Consider the following 14205-nt stretch of genomic DNA (forward strand, 5'->3'; position numbering starts at 1 on the left):
GAAGGCCTAGTTAGCGGCAAGGTAGAGAGCCCGAAATCAAGCTCTTCGCACCTTATTGGATAGGCAACGCATTTCTGGGCATTAATCTGAAGGATCACTATATGTTTCCAACAAGACAGAGCCGCAAACTCCGTCTAGTCTCTATGGTAGTGCGTATGATGACAAGGTCCGTTACCGGAGTGCTTTGGCTTTGGTAGCAGCAGCTGTGACAGGTAGGGGCCGAATCGTTGTAGGAAGCCAATGCGAGCCAGAAATAAATTTATCGATCACGCACACAACAAATCACCGAAAACGAAACGAAATTGGAGTATTAAGTTAGAATGATGTATCGTTATAAACTGTTGATGTACTTTTCATTTTTTTAGAGGCGTGCTGTATTTTACAGCAAGAAAATAATACTATCTCTGTAACTTGATGTAAGGCGTTTTGCAGCACAATTGAACTGCAAAACGTCTTACATTAAGTTACAACTGCTGTAAAAATGTCTTAAATTAACGCAAAAGATTTCATGCCACAGTTAGCTGATCGGTTCGATGAATTCAGCACATCAAATTTGAACTAAAACCATGACACTAGTTTTGGAACAAAGGGAGTATTAGCTTGCGAGAAACTCCTGCAGCACCAAACATGTCATGATCTTAAACTGTTTGTCCGAATGTGCGAAGAGATATCATATTAGGAAAAATTACATCCATACGAGAACAATATCCAAGTTTAGAGCAATGATGGCTAAAATTCTGACGCCAATACAAGTGCAAACGAGATGTAGAGGAAATTTCAATCAATCTTTTGCAACTTCGCAACACCTTACCATAAGGCCAGCTCTCTCTACTCAGAGTACAATCCACCAAAGAACTGAGTTCAAAGTCAAAGGAAAAAAGAACAAATTGATGCGACCACAAACCAGCACCACACCATTTCTTGTCGTACACAACCCCACTAGCACATCAGATTAAGACTAACCCCTCTAGCACATCAGATTAAGACTTAAGCAAGAAACCAAGAGAAATCAGGCCTCATCTTCACTTTCTTCATCACTTCCGTAAATGAAGGGGAAAACAACATCTTTGTGCCCACCCAAGTAGCCACCGCTAGTGGGATGCAAAAGCTCTTTTGCACGGTCCTTGCACCCATAACAGTTACCTTATAAAACAAGGAAAGTGTATTAGCAGTAGAGATGCATAACTAAAGTATCTGCACACACAAAAAATCTGAACAACATAATAGATAGTTACCCGAGTCATTAGCTTCCAAAGGGGTGCAAAGATACACATCCTCCTCTCTACAATCTGGATGCACCTCCGCAAAGAACAAACTAGATGGGTCACCTTGCATTTTCACAAGTTAAAGTGTACGTATCCCTTTCCCCCCTCGATGATTAGGTTTCTTGCTTTCACTTCTATTACCTCGAGGTCAGTAGGCTGAAATACAAATGACACATGTAAATTAACAAGCCTGACGAGATATATTTTATTGCATTTCTAGTCTGCAAAATCAAATCATGGGATTTTAGCTATTCTAAGTAAACAATTAATTAACAAACTAGTCTAAAAGCAAGGTTAAATATTTGAGTACGATGTTCGCATACTTGCATATTGTTTTGCTTGGCATAGACGTTCAACGCTATTATCAAACTCTTCTGGTCATGCTCTTGGCTGCGCCTTAGCAGCTCCTCACGGGGCGGTGTCTTGGGCCTGCGAATGAGCTGGCGCTTTGCAGCAGCAACCCAGGCATCACCCAGCTCCTTGAGAGTAAAGGGTGATGGCCTAGGAGTGGGGTCTTCCCAGGTCTCCAACTCAGCAAATCCATCCCTACATACCAAATTTAACACATTAAAGCATAATCACTAATGACTTAACATAAAGTTATCTCAGAAAATTATATGACAGGCCAATTAGATGAGTATCTTGTCTAAACAAGTTGTTCATACAGGAAAAAACCACATGTACATGTGAGCACATATACAATATTCATATCTACAAATTTTATCATGCAAGGAACATTGCAATGATTAGAAGACAGTGAAGCACACATAGAGCATCTTTTTGGCAAAGTGGTTGTTATACTGGCAAATACTACGATAAGGTATGCTATATCAAATATGCATGAGATTCCAAAAGAAAAAGTTGAAAACACTCACTGGTCCATTGCCAAGGGATGGACAATGTGAGCTACCTGGTCCATTACCAAGAGTGCCACATCACAGCAGTACTAAGTTCTTTCCTTCCAGTTTGTACTTCCTCCTCTTAAGTATCAGATGGGACCGACAGTTATGTCTTTGTCCCTCAATTTGCTAGCGAAGGCTCAATGCAGAACTTGAAGAAAATATAGTTTTACTTTTGCTATGTCATAATCGGAAAGTTGGTGGTCTTGGTACCAGGTGGGCTGCCAGTACCAGAAACTTTCTAGCTTGGACACCCCCTCTAGTGTTGAAACTTACTCGGTTCAGTCCTATGAGTCCTTGGTACCATTGAAATGAGCGCATTGTTCATGCTCGAAAGAAATCAAGCGCATAGTTATTGCAAGATTCCCAATCTATACCCCCTATTTTAATAAGAGATTGTGACTGAATTGGTATACATCAATATATCTGTACACATCAATATATCCCAATTTGCATATAAACTCGTATCGCACGTGAATAGGAATGCTCCTGCACATAGCGAGTTGTTAGTGACAAGTGAAGTCCATGTGAATTAAACTGTATATGCACTTTGCAACCAAGGGGTGAGTTTTCGTCTCAACCACTGATCTGCATCAAAAATCATTAAAAAAAAGGGTGAACTGAAGCAAAAAATCATGTTTCAATCACCATTAACTCTCTGTTAGACTTAGTGTATCCTTGCCTCCTTGGCATGTATGGATAGTGCGCATGGACTTATAGTGTGAAATGGGGGAGCAATAAGCTTTTTAACAGCAAAATAAATAAAATGCATAGGCCACCTGGTCGGTATTTGGCATGGATAACAACTGAGCGAACTGTGCAAACAGTCTGTTAAAACAGATATCATTGTCGAAGGCTGAATGCCTATCTGTTGAAGCAATTAGATCGTTTAACACTAACTGTCACAGACCAAGCTCCTGAGAGCACAGATGTGAGGAGAGGCCTCCTTTTCTGTTTTATTATTGATCCGTTGTTACCTCTAGGTCTTACACGCTAGTCCATGGACAAATTTATTGATCCACGAGATCAGACCATTCCTAACAAACTCCAACTCTAGCTTAAGGAAGAAAAACTCTGACATATTCCTATCTTAACAAACTCAAACTCTGGAAACTAATTGACAAGCTTGGTAATAGAGATCACAAGGTATGCCCATTTAACCTGGTATTTTTTAGATGGCAAGTCGATCTTCATAAGGGCATGTTTGGTTGGGACCCATAACTTGCAATACCTTAAGTTAGGCATGTCATACTCCTTCAGGCTGGTGTTCATTTCTCTACATTAGCTTACCGTGCAATAAAAATCTCGCCACACTTCCTACTGCTTTGCCGCACTTTTTTCATCCATTTTGTGGCACCGGATTCGTCCGCCAAATCTTTGGCGCACCTCAGGTGGTGGGAGAAAACAGGGTTCCTCCAACTGCCCACGGGATGGAAATGATAGCACATACACGGGTATTTCACCACTCTGGGCAAAAAGAAAGCGTGAACTCTCTCGTGTCTTTTCCCCTCCTCCCATTCTCTCCAATCTCGCCTTCATCTTCTCAACTATTCCTCTCCAAATCCCCCTTCTATTTTGTTTCCAAGCCCCCTACTCACTCCACTCAAAATCCCCATCCAGATCCAAGAAAAATCTTGAGTACCATGGCTGGTTTCTGAGAACTGCGGATGTTGCCCATTTCGTCACTCCATAAAAAATCATTTCTTCTCATTGGATTGGCAATGGCAAATGGAAAGGGAAAGTTGGATGGCGATGGAGCTTCCCAGCAGAGAATCGTAAGTTGGGATCATGAACAGGCCAAGTTCATGTTGGATTTTTACATCGAGTACCGAAACAGAGCAGCATGCAGGCTTCGTTTTCAAAAAGCAACACCATATGAAGTGTGTTGATACTTTAAAGTTTAAACAAAGAGTTGGTTGTGGGGGTTCCACTTGAACAAGCTGATCGTCACTACAGACTACAAGGATAATTGGAAGATAGTCGAGACAGCTATGAATAGGAGTGATGGCTTTGATGCAGCCAAATGTAAAGTGGCTATTTCAAAGTCTGAAAAAGAACAATTTAGTGTAAGTTTTTTTCGTTCATATAAAATACACCATCCTAAAGAAATTTATGATACTGATTAGATTATACACATGCATGCAGGATAGGGCTAAGCACTTGCTCTTTAACACCATGGAAGTCCTTTCATGAAATGCAAGAACTTTTCATGGGCATAATGTTGATGGTTCCCTTGCCATTTATCCAGAAACAGGTTTGGATGATGGAAGTGGACCACCCAACTGCAACTCACAAGAACTGAATGACATTCAGAATGCAAGTGGGGCGGGTAGCGGACACCGTCACATGACATCGCGGGCGCCCACACATGAGCATAAGAGAGTAAACTCACCACTTCATTGAACGGGGGTGACTATCATATTTGGCTACCAAAATTAAACACTATCCACACATTTTCGCCAGACCTGTGGCAGGTTACATGGCAATTATCCAAACAGGTCAATTTGCCACAGCTCAACTAAGCTATGGAAACCAACCAAACAACCCTGTTTTTGCCACAACTTAGCCATGCCACAACTGCGTCACCCGCCTAACCTTAGGTGTGGCAAAATGTGGCTGCCAACCAAACATGTCCTAAGAAACTGAAACCTGTACGCTGGGAGGAGAAGCATGAACCAAACCAAATATGCTTCTAGTTACCTATATGACCTAGCTCGTGTGCAAGTGGTAGGGAGATGGAACCAAATATAAGACGATGACATCGAATTGAGGGCACACGTGCAAATGCAATAAATTAGATGTCTACGCACCTGTTGAAGATATGTTCTTCACCAGAAACTGAACCCTGTTCGCTGGGAGGAGAAGCGGTTCCACTCGAGGCTGAAGAAGAGCTCCGGGTTAATGACATCTCAGCTGATCAAGCCTGCAACAAGAGTGGGTGGTGAAATTGCCGGCGACCGGATCTTGCAGGCAAGGGCTAAGGTCAGGGGGTCTTTGGGGCAGCTCGACCCCACCTCGAGCTTCACTACACCCCTCAACTCCCCTTCACCTCTGTATAGGTCTAAAAAAGTGTTTGCTTGACTAACAAATTAGCTACGGCTCCAGTTTGTGAAAAGATTGTTGTGGCTAACAAAAATTGCAAATTAGGAGGTCGGCTACCTTCAAAGCGGAGGGATTGAAGAGGGTATTGGAGGCCGCGGTGGAACCAGGCGGCGGCTCGACCTTGATGTAGCGTCGCTGAGGCCTTGGAGGAGGCGGCGAATTCCTGGAAGCAGGCGGCGGCTGGACCTTGCTGTACCGTCGCTGAAGTATTGGAAGAGGCGGCGGCGAGGTCCTGGTGGATGACGTCGCGAGATCCTGCTTCTTCACTGTAGGCGACGGCGGCGGCGTGATGGACGGGGTGGGGGCGGGGGGGACTGGGCCGAGACGATGAGAGGCGGCGGTGCGGTCGAGGTACCTAGGGTTGCGCCATGGAGGGCATGAGAAAGGGCGAGCGTGTAGAGATTCGGGTGGGGATTGGGGAAGCAAGGTGTCTCTTTTCGGTCAGCCAGTGGGGTCTCGTGGTGTGCGATGGCAAGGTTGTAATTTCTTCCCAACTCCATCATACTACCTCATTTCCGATTTACTCCCTTCGTTCCAAATTACTTATCGCAAGTATGGATGTATCTAGATGTATTTTAGTTCTAGATACATCCATTTCTGTGACGAGTAATTTGGGACGGAGGGAGTATATAACTTCATATGCACAACAGCCGTCGCCTCCCAACTCTAACCGCAAACTCGGTCCTTCTTCTCTTTCCCATCCAGCAGCCTTGTCGACAGCAAGAGGAGTGGGGACCCGTCTATCTCATTTTTTTCCTTTAGGGTTTGCTTCTTCAGTGACACCGACGAGGTGATGGCGACGATGGCGTGTTGGAATAAGGTCTTTATGGTCTCTTCCTACCTCGACGCCGTTCGATCCAACGCCGACGAAGGGCATGTGAGAGTTTATGTCCCCTGATCTGTTGGTTCCCTTCAGATCTTGGCGGCTCATGGGCAGGGATCCCCTCCTCCAAAGCGGCTCCCCTCCCCTATGCCTATATATATACTTACTTGAGGGCGTGCCCCCTCTTTTGCACACAATTTCTGTGCAAAAGGATTGCCCCTCCCTCACAATGCAAGAGATAACCATGTAAATGAACTGAATAGAGAGCTAGTAGACCGACAATTATAAAGATAACCGAACATCAATGTGATCCAGATACATATTGGTTTCAAGCTTATTGATGCCTGGTTTGCACGAGATTTTATTAGATACTAGGCAGTTAATTGAAAAATCTAACTACTAACCAAAATAAAGCTAAAGATATAAGTAGACGACCTAAACCAGAACCAACTCATAGTTTTGGGCACCCACAAGTCGAACCCTTAAAACAAAGAGCTGAAACGTGTAGGCAAGGAAACATACAATAATTCATGCAAAGCACCTATCAAACAACCTCCTTAGGTAGGATATATATTACATTCGCATGCATTATGCAGAAGCAACAAAAAGAAGACTTCAGAGGAGGCATTGCAATAGACAAAGTGTAGGCAGAGAAGGTTCATCTCTCACGTCGCCGTGATCCTGTTCATCCTCACCCGCCAACACCATGCACGACTCTAAAGAATAGATTTGCAATAGGCAGGGTGTAGACAAACAAGGTTCATCTCTCACGTGGTCGTGATCCTGTTGACCCCCCACCCGTCAGCCATGCACAACTCTAAAGAACTCATATGCAATCAACTCGAACATCTTAACTCCCCATCTAAGTGTTTCTTCACCTTCTTGGTTTTTCTGCAAAAGTAACCAATCATTCAACCATCTGGCAATCATATTGGCAGAAACACGAGGATCATTAGTTTTGCTATTATCAAATATTATGCTATTTCTTAATATCCAAATTGTCCATAGAACTATTGAGACACCAACCAACATCATGTGCTTTTCAGCTTTTGCAAAAACTAAAACACGTCTGCTTCTGTACACCCCCTAAACACAAGGACAGCTTAGATGAACTCATACCTCTTCATAACAGAGGGTATGATGGTCGTATTTTAGAAATATGTAGACGTTGTACAGCTGCTGGGCTTGCACATCCTTTTGTTTTCATTAAAAATCGCAAAAAACTATGAGGCTAGCAGGATCCAAACTACCAACTTCATGGTTTAGAGTTCAACATAATAACCAGCCAGCTACCACCAGTTCACATGATTACAAGCTTCTTTCTCAATCTTTTCTTCTTTCCTCTTTTCTTTTTTATTTTTCCTTTTTTCTTGTTTTTTCAAATGGTTTTGTTCGGTTTTTATTTTATTTTTCCTTTCTTTTTTCTGTTCCTTTTTTGTTTTTGTTTTATTTTCTTTTGCAATGTGCAAACTTTTTTCAATTTTGTTTTTCTAAAAAATGAGTGAACTTTTTTCCAAATTTGAGATTTATTTTCAATTCGTAAACATTTTTTAAATATTGATGATTTTTTTCAAAATTGATGAACTTTTTTCAAAATGAATGCATTTCTTAATGCAAGGAATAGTTTTCACAAAATTGTTGGAGTTTTTTCAAAATCGATGCACTTTTTTTCAAATCTTTGATTTTTTTCCAAAATCCGTGATTTTTTCCCAATTCAAGGTATTTTTCAATTTGTGAACATTTTGCAAATCCACGAATAGTTTTTGAAATCCATGAACTTTCCAAAAAGATCAACCCATTTTGAAAGTCAACGGTCAATTTGTTGTTCAGGTCAACCATGAAGAAGGGTTTCTTTGGTCCAACAACGAAGAAATCGATCGGGTGTATGCTACGAGCGACAGCTGATCGCTCATGTAGTTGGGCATGGCGTGCGAGCGCTACGTCCGCTGGAGCTAGGCAAGTGCACTGGGCTCGACGTCGTCGACCTGTCCATGAACCCGAGAATCACATGTACGCTACGTGCAAAGCAAGCTCAAACAAGCAGACTAGCATCTTGATCGATTTTGTCTAGCACACGTATGTGCAACTCGCCGGAGACCGCCGGCATGCTCGGTTCGCTCACCAAGCTCGTTCTTGGCGGTAACCGGCTGTCCGGTCAGATACCTCTGGAGATCGGCGGCAACTCGCTGTCTGGCGCGATACCGGCGAGCATCGGCAAGATTCCAGGTCAGATTGATCTTGACCTCAGCTGCAATGACCTGTCGGGTGCAATGCCGAAGGAGTTCGCCGGGCTCACGTGGCTCGGCGTGCTCGACGTCTCGCACATCCATCTATCAATTCCAACAACCTCCAGCTGATGTCTGCTTGCCAGAACCTCGCCGTGCTCAACGTCTCCTTCAACAATTTCTCCGGGCGTGCGCCGGGGACGGAATTCTCCGCGATGTTGAGGGCGACCCAGTGCTCTGCATCTTTTTTTTAGAATGAAGGTTCCAGAGGAGCCCGACTTTGAATTAACAAAGTCATCAACCAGCCAGGAATAGTAATACAAGCGCGAAACCAACACAAGAAAACAGAAAAGCGACAAGGTACAAAGATGCTGGACAGCAGCTCACAAGCCTCACACACACCAAGCTAAATAAGATCGAACATGGAGACACGCAGCTTGGAGATGTGTAGATCCTCAATCGCGTACGGGTCACCAAGGAAGTAGGAGAATGTCAGCACAGGAGTAGCACTTCCGACGGTGAGGAAGGACACGCCGTCGCCAAATCGCCAGCGGCCCCACATGCCATGACCTCCCAGCTCCACTGTCAAAGAAAGCCCCTGCCTCCTCGCCTGGATCGAAGGCGCCGAACCGTTGACAGTGTCGCGGTTCACCCTAGAACCTGGGAGGAAGGACACCGGCAGGCTGCATCTAGAAAAGGAACCGAGCGCACCCGACAAGCCACGGAGCGCTGACCTGGAGCAGAGCACCACCAAATCCACGGACTGGACATGAATGAGAAAGAGATGCCGGAACGGGCGGAGAAGAGCAGTAGCGGCCAGCTACCTCCGCCGCTGCACACCCACCACATCGCCGAGCAAGCCCAATGCCCACCTAGCTCTCAAAGACGACGCCTTCAGGAAGGAATGCGACGCCAAGGGCGCCGCCGCCGCCCAACAGAATTGTGGTTTTCACCCGGGAGACTAGAGGGGAAGGGGGCGGCGGATCTGACCTGAACGGCGCCTCCAAGGAGGGGAGCGGCGCCCTCGAGCGTCGCCGCTGCCAAGACCGGCGAGGCCGGCCTGGGATTTCTCCCGGTCTTCGAATCCCCGCCACCCATACCCCAACGGCGCGAGACCTGGTGGCCCGCAGAGGAGCAGGCCGGATCTGGCCGGGGAGGAGCTCGCCAAACAGGGAAGGCAGGGGCGGCCAGATCTGGCGCTGCCGATCTGCCGCTGCACCACGCCACCCGTCCTCCGGTTCACCCGCCGTCCACACGGCCAGGTTCGCCGGCCCACGCCCCCGCCACCGCCTGTCGCAGGGCCGGTGACGTCTCTCCGACAGGGTGGCCGCCCCGGGGACCTCGGCCCCCCGCAGAAGAGGCAGGGCAGCCAGGGCCCCGCCGCCACCTTCCTCGGCGGCGCCCCGGGCTTGCCCGGCGGCGGCCTCAGGCGGCGGCGAGGGGGGAAGGGAGGGGAAAAGGAGGCGGCGACGCTAGGGTTTGGACCCCCGAGTCGCCCGAGCAGGGGCGACGCGATGGGAGGGGAGGGAGTGCTCTGCATCTCCCGGTGCCCAGGGACACCAGTGACCGCGAGCGCACGGTGCAGTGCGCCCCTCGCGTAGAGTCGCCACGGCCGCCCTGCTCTCTGATCTCATGGTCCTCCCGATTATCGTGGCGATCGTCCTACTCGGCCGCCGACACCAGCGCTCGGCCATCGAGGTGGTTCGAGTTGACGGCAAGGATCTCCAGGGGTACGATCGGGGAATGTGTTTGGGATTTCGACTAGGAACAACCAAATCTTCTGACTACGTGCTCTCCGCTGACGTGGTGACTGTGGTACGCCGCGGCATACATGTTGCGTATGCGGATATGTAGCCCTGGTTATCTCAAAAAAAAGATATGTAGCCCAGGACCAGCGTGACAAGTTCAGGGATCGTATAGAAGCTGTATTGTTAACTTTCGAGACTGTATTGAGGCACTTCACAAGTTCCAGGACCATTCTGAACACTGCCACCAAGTTTAAGGATCAACAGTGCATTTTACTCACTGCTACGCTACAAAATATCAAATTCCTCATGTCATATAAGAGCATCTCCGGCCGTTCGGCCCCCAGGGCGCCGAAAAAGAGCAGCCTGGGGGTGTGCCGGCGATAAACTCGGCGCTGGGGCGGTTCGGCACCCAGCCGTCGCCCCCCCCCCCCCGGTCGCCCCCAGGCGCCGTATTCAGCCCAGCTTTCGGCCCCAAAACGGCCCGATATCTGCGTGAATCGGCCCATATTCTGACCTGTTCGGCGTGTTTCGGCGTTAATTTTCACATACAAATATATAAATCAATTATTTCGTCACATAGTTCGGCGTGGTTCGGCGTGTTCAACAAATAGTTCACTACAAATTATATAGTTTAACAAATAAAAACTCAAGTTTCATCGCACGTCATTCCCGGCCTCCCCCTTGAGCCTCCATAGGTGCTCCACCAGATCCTGCTGCAGCTAATGATGCATCTGTGGGTCTCGGATCTTCTGACGCATACTGAGGTAGGCAGTCCAGGTTGCCGGTAGCTGGTGATCAACTTCGGCTAGAGGGCCTTGCCTGTAGTATGGTTCAGTGTCAAACACTAGGTCTTCTTGCTCGCTTTCGATGATCATGTTGTGCAAGATGACACAGCAAGTCATGATCTCCCACATTTGATCTTTTAACCAGGTCTGAGCGGGGTACCGGACAACAGCAAATCGAGATTGGAGCACACCAAATGCCCGCTCGACATCCTTCCTGCAAGCCTCCTGAATCTTCGCAAACCAGGCGTTCTTGCCTCCTGGCACAGGGTTTGAGATGGTCTTCACAAATGTCAACCACCTCGGATAGATCTTTAGCTAGATAGTACCCCTTGTTGCAGTGTCGCCCATTGATCTTGAAGTTCACCGGAGGAGAATGGCCTTCAACAAGCTTGGCAAAGACAGGAGAGCACTGCAGCATGTTGATGTCATTGTGAGTTCCTGGCATACCAAAGAAGGAGTGCCAAATCCAGAGGTCCTGTGTGGCCACTGCCTCAAGCACCACACTGCAACCGCCTTTGGCGCCTTTGTACAACCCCTGCCAAGCAAATGGGCAATTCTTCCATTTCCAACATGCAGTCGATGCTTCCAAGCATCCCAGGAAATCCTCTTGCTGCATTCTGTGCTAGGATCCGAACAGTGTCTTCCGCATTGGGTGTTCTCAAGTATTGCGGTCCAAACACTGCCATCACTGCCCGATAGAACTTGTAGAAACACTCTATGCTGGTGGACTCGGCCATGCACCCATAGTCGTCGAGTAAATCACTGAGAGCTCCGTATGCAAGCATCCTCATAGCTGTCGTGCACTTCTGGATGGAGGTGAATCCAAGTGTGCCGGTGCAATCCTTCTTGCACTTGAAGCAGCTGTCGAACTCCCGGATGGAATTCACAATCCGGAGGAAAAGCGTTTGCCTCATCCGATAATGGCGCCGAAATGTTTTCTCACCGTGCAATGGAGTGTCGGCGAAGTAGTCCGAGTAGAGCATGCAATAGCCTTCTAGACGATGCCGGTTCTTTGCTTTCACCCGCCGAAGCGTCGAGCCACCTCGCCGCGGCTTCTCACTGCTCGCGAGCAGGCCGGCGAGGGCGGCGAGCACCATGAGATGCTCCTGCTCCCGGACGTCGGCTTCGGCTTCCTCATCCAGCAACGCCACGAGCGCCTCCTCATCTTCGGAGTCCATCGCCGGGCCGGGCAATTCATCAAACACCTTGTGGGTGAGGTGGGCACAAGCCCGCCGGTGCACAGGCCCTGCGCGGCCGGAGCGCCGGAAAAGGTGCTTGGGCGGCAGCGGAGAGGCTGCCCCGGCAAAACCCCTTCTTTTTCCTGGCCAGGGATGGTCTACCTAGCTGCGGCGGGCGGTGGTCGGCGCCGGGATCGGCAGGGTGGGGCAAGGTGGCGGCTGAGCGCGGGGGGTAGGAGGCGAATCTGGGCGGGTGGCTTGACATTTTCTCTTGTCAATGTGGCCCCAGGAATGCTTTTCCCTTGTGCCGGAGCCCCCGAGCGCCCCCCAGTGCGCCGGGTTCGGCTTGCGAGCGCCGGGCGCAAAAACAGGCCGAGCCGGCGGAATTCGGCATCCTGGGGGCGCGACTAGGCCGTTTTTCAGCGCCGACGCGAATAAACTACCTGGGGAGGCCGTTCTGGGGGCGCGGTTGGAGATGCTCTGACCAGGGCCTGTATCTACAAATGGAATTCATCAGGCACCCACCCTGCAATGAGAATGAAAAAAAAACATTAATAATTTAAGGGGCTGGTAGGACTTCTGAAACACCTGTATGCCAAATGAAAGGGCAAGGTGCACTGACCAAATTTGGAGCTAAAATACATCACTTCTACTCCATCTTCTGGAACAAGGGGTGCCCCTCGCGACGGAGGTCACAATTCAGAAGCCCGGTATCATTAGTGTCCTATCTGAAGCAATTTTTACAAAGTTGCAACATGTACAGTTCAGCCCCAAGATTTCATATATTTGTTCCCAATTGTGTTAGCTACTTACTCCGTCCTATATAACACCGTCGCACACACGAACATGGCCACATAATTAGCAAGTTGCAACTTACACTCATGTAATGTCCCCACTTACTTCACTCCAATCTATACTCGGTGGCGTTCTGCTCCACACTCCTGCACTTCCAATCGGCGCTGCAAGGTCACGTCTACCGCCGGTGTGGTGGCAGTGTACGTCTACAGGCATGGGACACAGTGCAGGTCGGGGCCGTGGTGTCGGCGCCGCGGCGACCAGCTTCTTAAACACAAATGAAACATACATACAACATGAACATATGATTGGATGGCCGAAGAGGTTTCAGTATGACTTGTGGGACCATTACCGTTGTTTATAACTTTTGCAAAAAGGTTCAAAATATCCGGTTAATCACGGACGGGGCTTCATCAGATGGCTGTTCCGCATGACACGTGTCCCATGTGGCCCCACCCATCCCTTATCGCTCCAGCTTATCTTCTTTCCAAACGAATCTCATCCTGGGTTGTATTCCAGAAGCCTTCTTCTTCCTCTGGAATTTCCTCACCTACTGCTCGCCGCCGTGTGTTTGCCGCCGCACCCATCACTGCTGCTGGTTGTTGCACCCAACATTCCTGACTGTTGCAACCCGTGTCGTTGCATCACCACCGGTGCTGCAAAGTTAGAGGGACGACGTCGATCACCGCTGCCGCCGAACAACCCTCATCGCAACATCGTCGTTGTTGCATGCCAGAGGGCGACATGGGCCAATGCTCTTACCAAGCAGCAGTCGTTGCGTTGCAAGCTGAGAGGGGCGACGATGGCCACGGCCGCTTGCTGCTCATCGGAGATGATGGATGTTGCGTTGCAGCATACAAGTTCGCCATAGTTTTGCTGTGAGCCAACCAACGGCGTGGTGGCACGGTTGCTGCTGCAGGCGGCGCTCGAGCTAGCCGGGCGCTTGCTGCCAGTCGGAGGTATAATGGATTTTTCATTGAAGCATGCGAGTTCATAGGAGTTTAGCTTCGCTTCGTGCCGACCGGCGGAAAAGTGGCGTGATTGCTGCACTGCAAGCGGTGCGTTGCTTGAACTGGCCGGCCGTTTGTTTCTCATCGAAATTATAATGGATGCTTCATTACAGCATGCAAGTTTGCCGTAGTTTAGCTTCGAGCCGACGAGCAGCATTAAGCCGCAGCTCTGCAACCTGGATGCTTCTGCAACAAGCGGATGCTGCGTTTGTCAGCTGTGCGTGCGTTGGAAGCAAGGGATGCTGCAGAAGTGCGGGGAGACATGAACATGTAGTGGTGGGAGCGATGTGTCCTCTCAACAATAACAATGGGAGCGATTTCTCCAACGTCTTCATGCCATTCACCCCCATCGAGCACTTCCAAAACCTAGCTTTT

The 14205-nt window shown here is 48.6% G+C and overlaps 1 long non-coding RNA gene across 1 annotated transcript; it reads right to left on the reverse strand.

Annotated features, from left to right (window-relative positions):
- Positions 1 to 766: 766 nt before the first annotated feature.
- LOC119287950 lies at positions 767 to 5664 on the reverse strand. Its single transcript, XR_005141051.1, has 5 exons — positions 5324 to 5664; positions 4975 to 5087; positions 1589 to 1811; positions 1236 to 1421; positions 767 to 1143 (listed from the first exon to the last, which is right to left on the reverse strand). It is a non-coding gene; the product is annotated as an uncharacterized LOC119287950 (long non-coding RNA).
- Between the last annotated feature and the right edge of the window lie 8541 nt (positions 5665 to 14205).

The sequence above is a fragment of the Triticum dicoccoides genome, chromosome 1A, assembly GCF_002162155.2.
Source record: "Triticum dicoccoides isolate Atlit2015 ecotype Zavitan chromosome 1A, WEW_v2.0, whole genome shotgun sequence".
Taxonomy (NCBI): Eukaryota; Viridiplantae; Streptophyta; class Magnoliopsida; order Poales; family Poaceae; genus Triticum; species Triticum dicoccoides.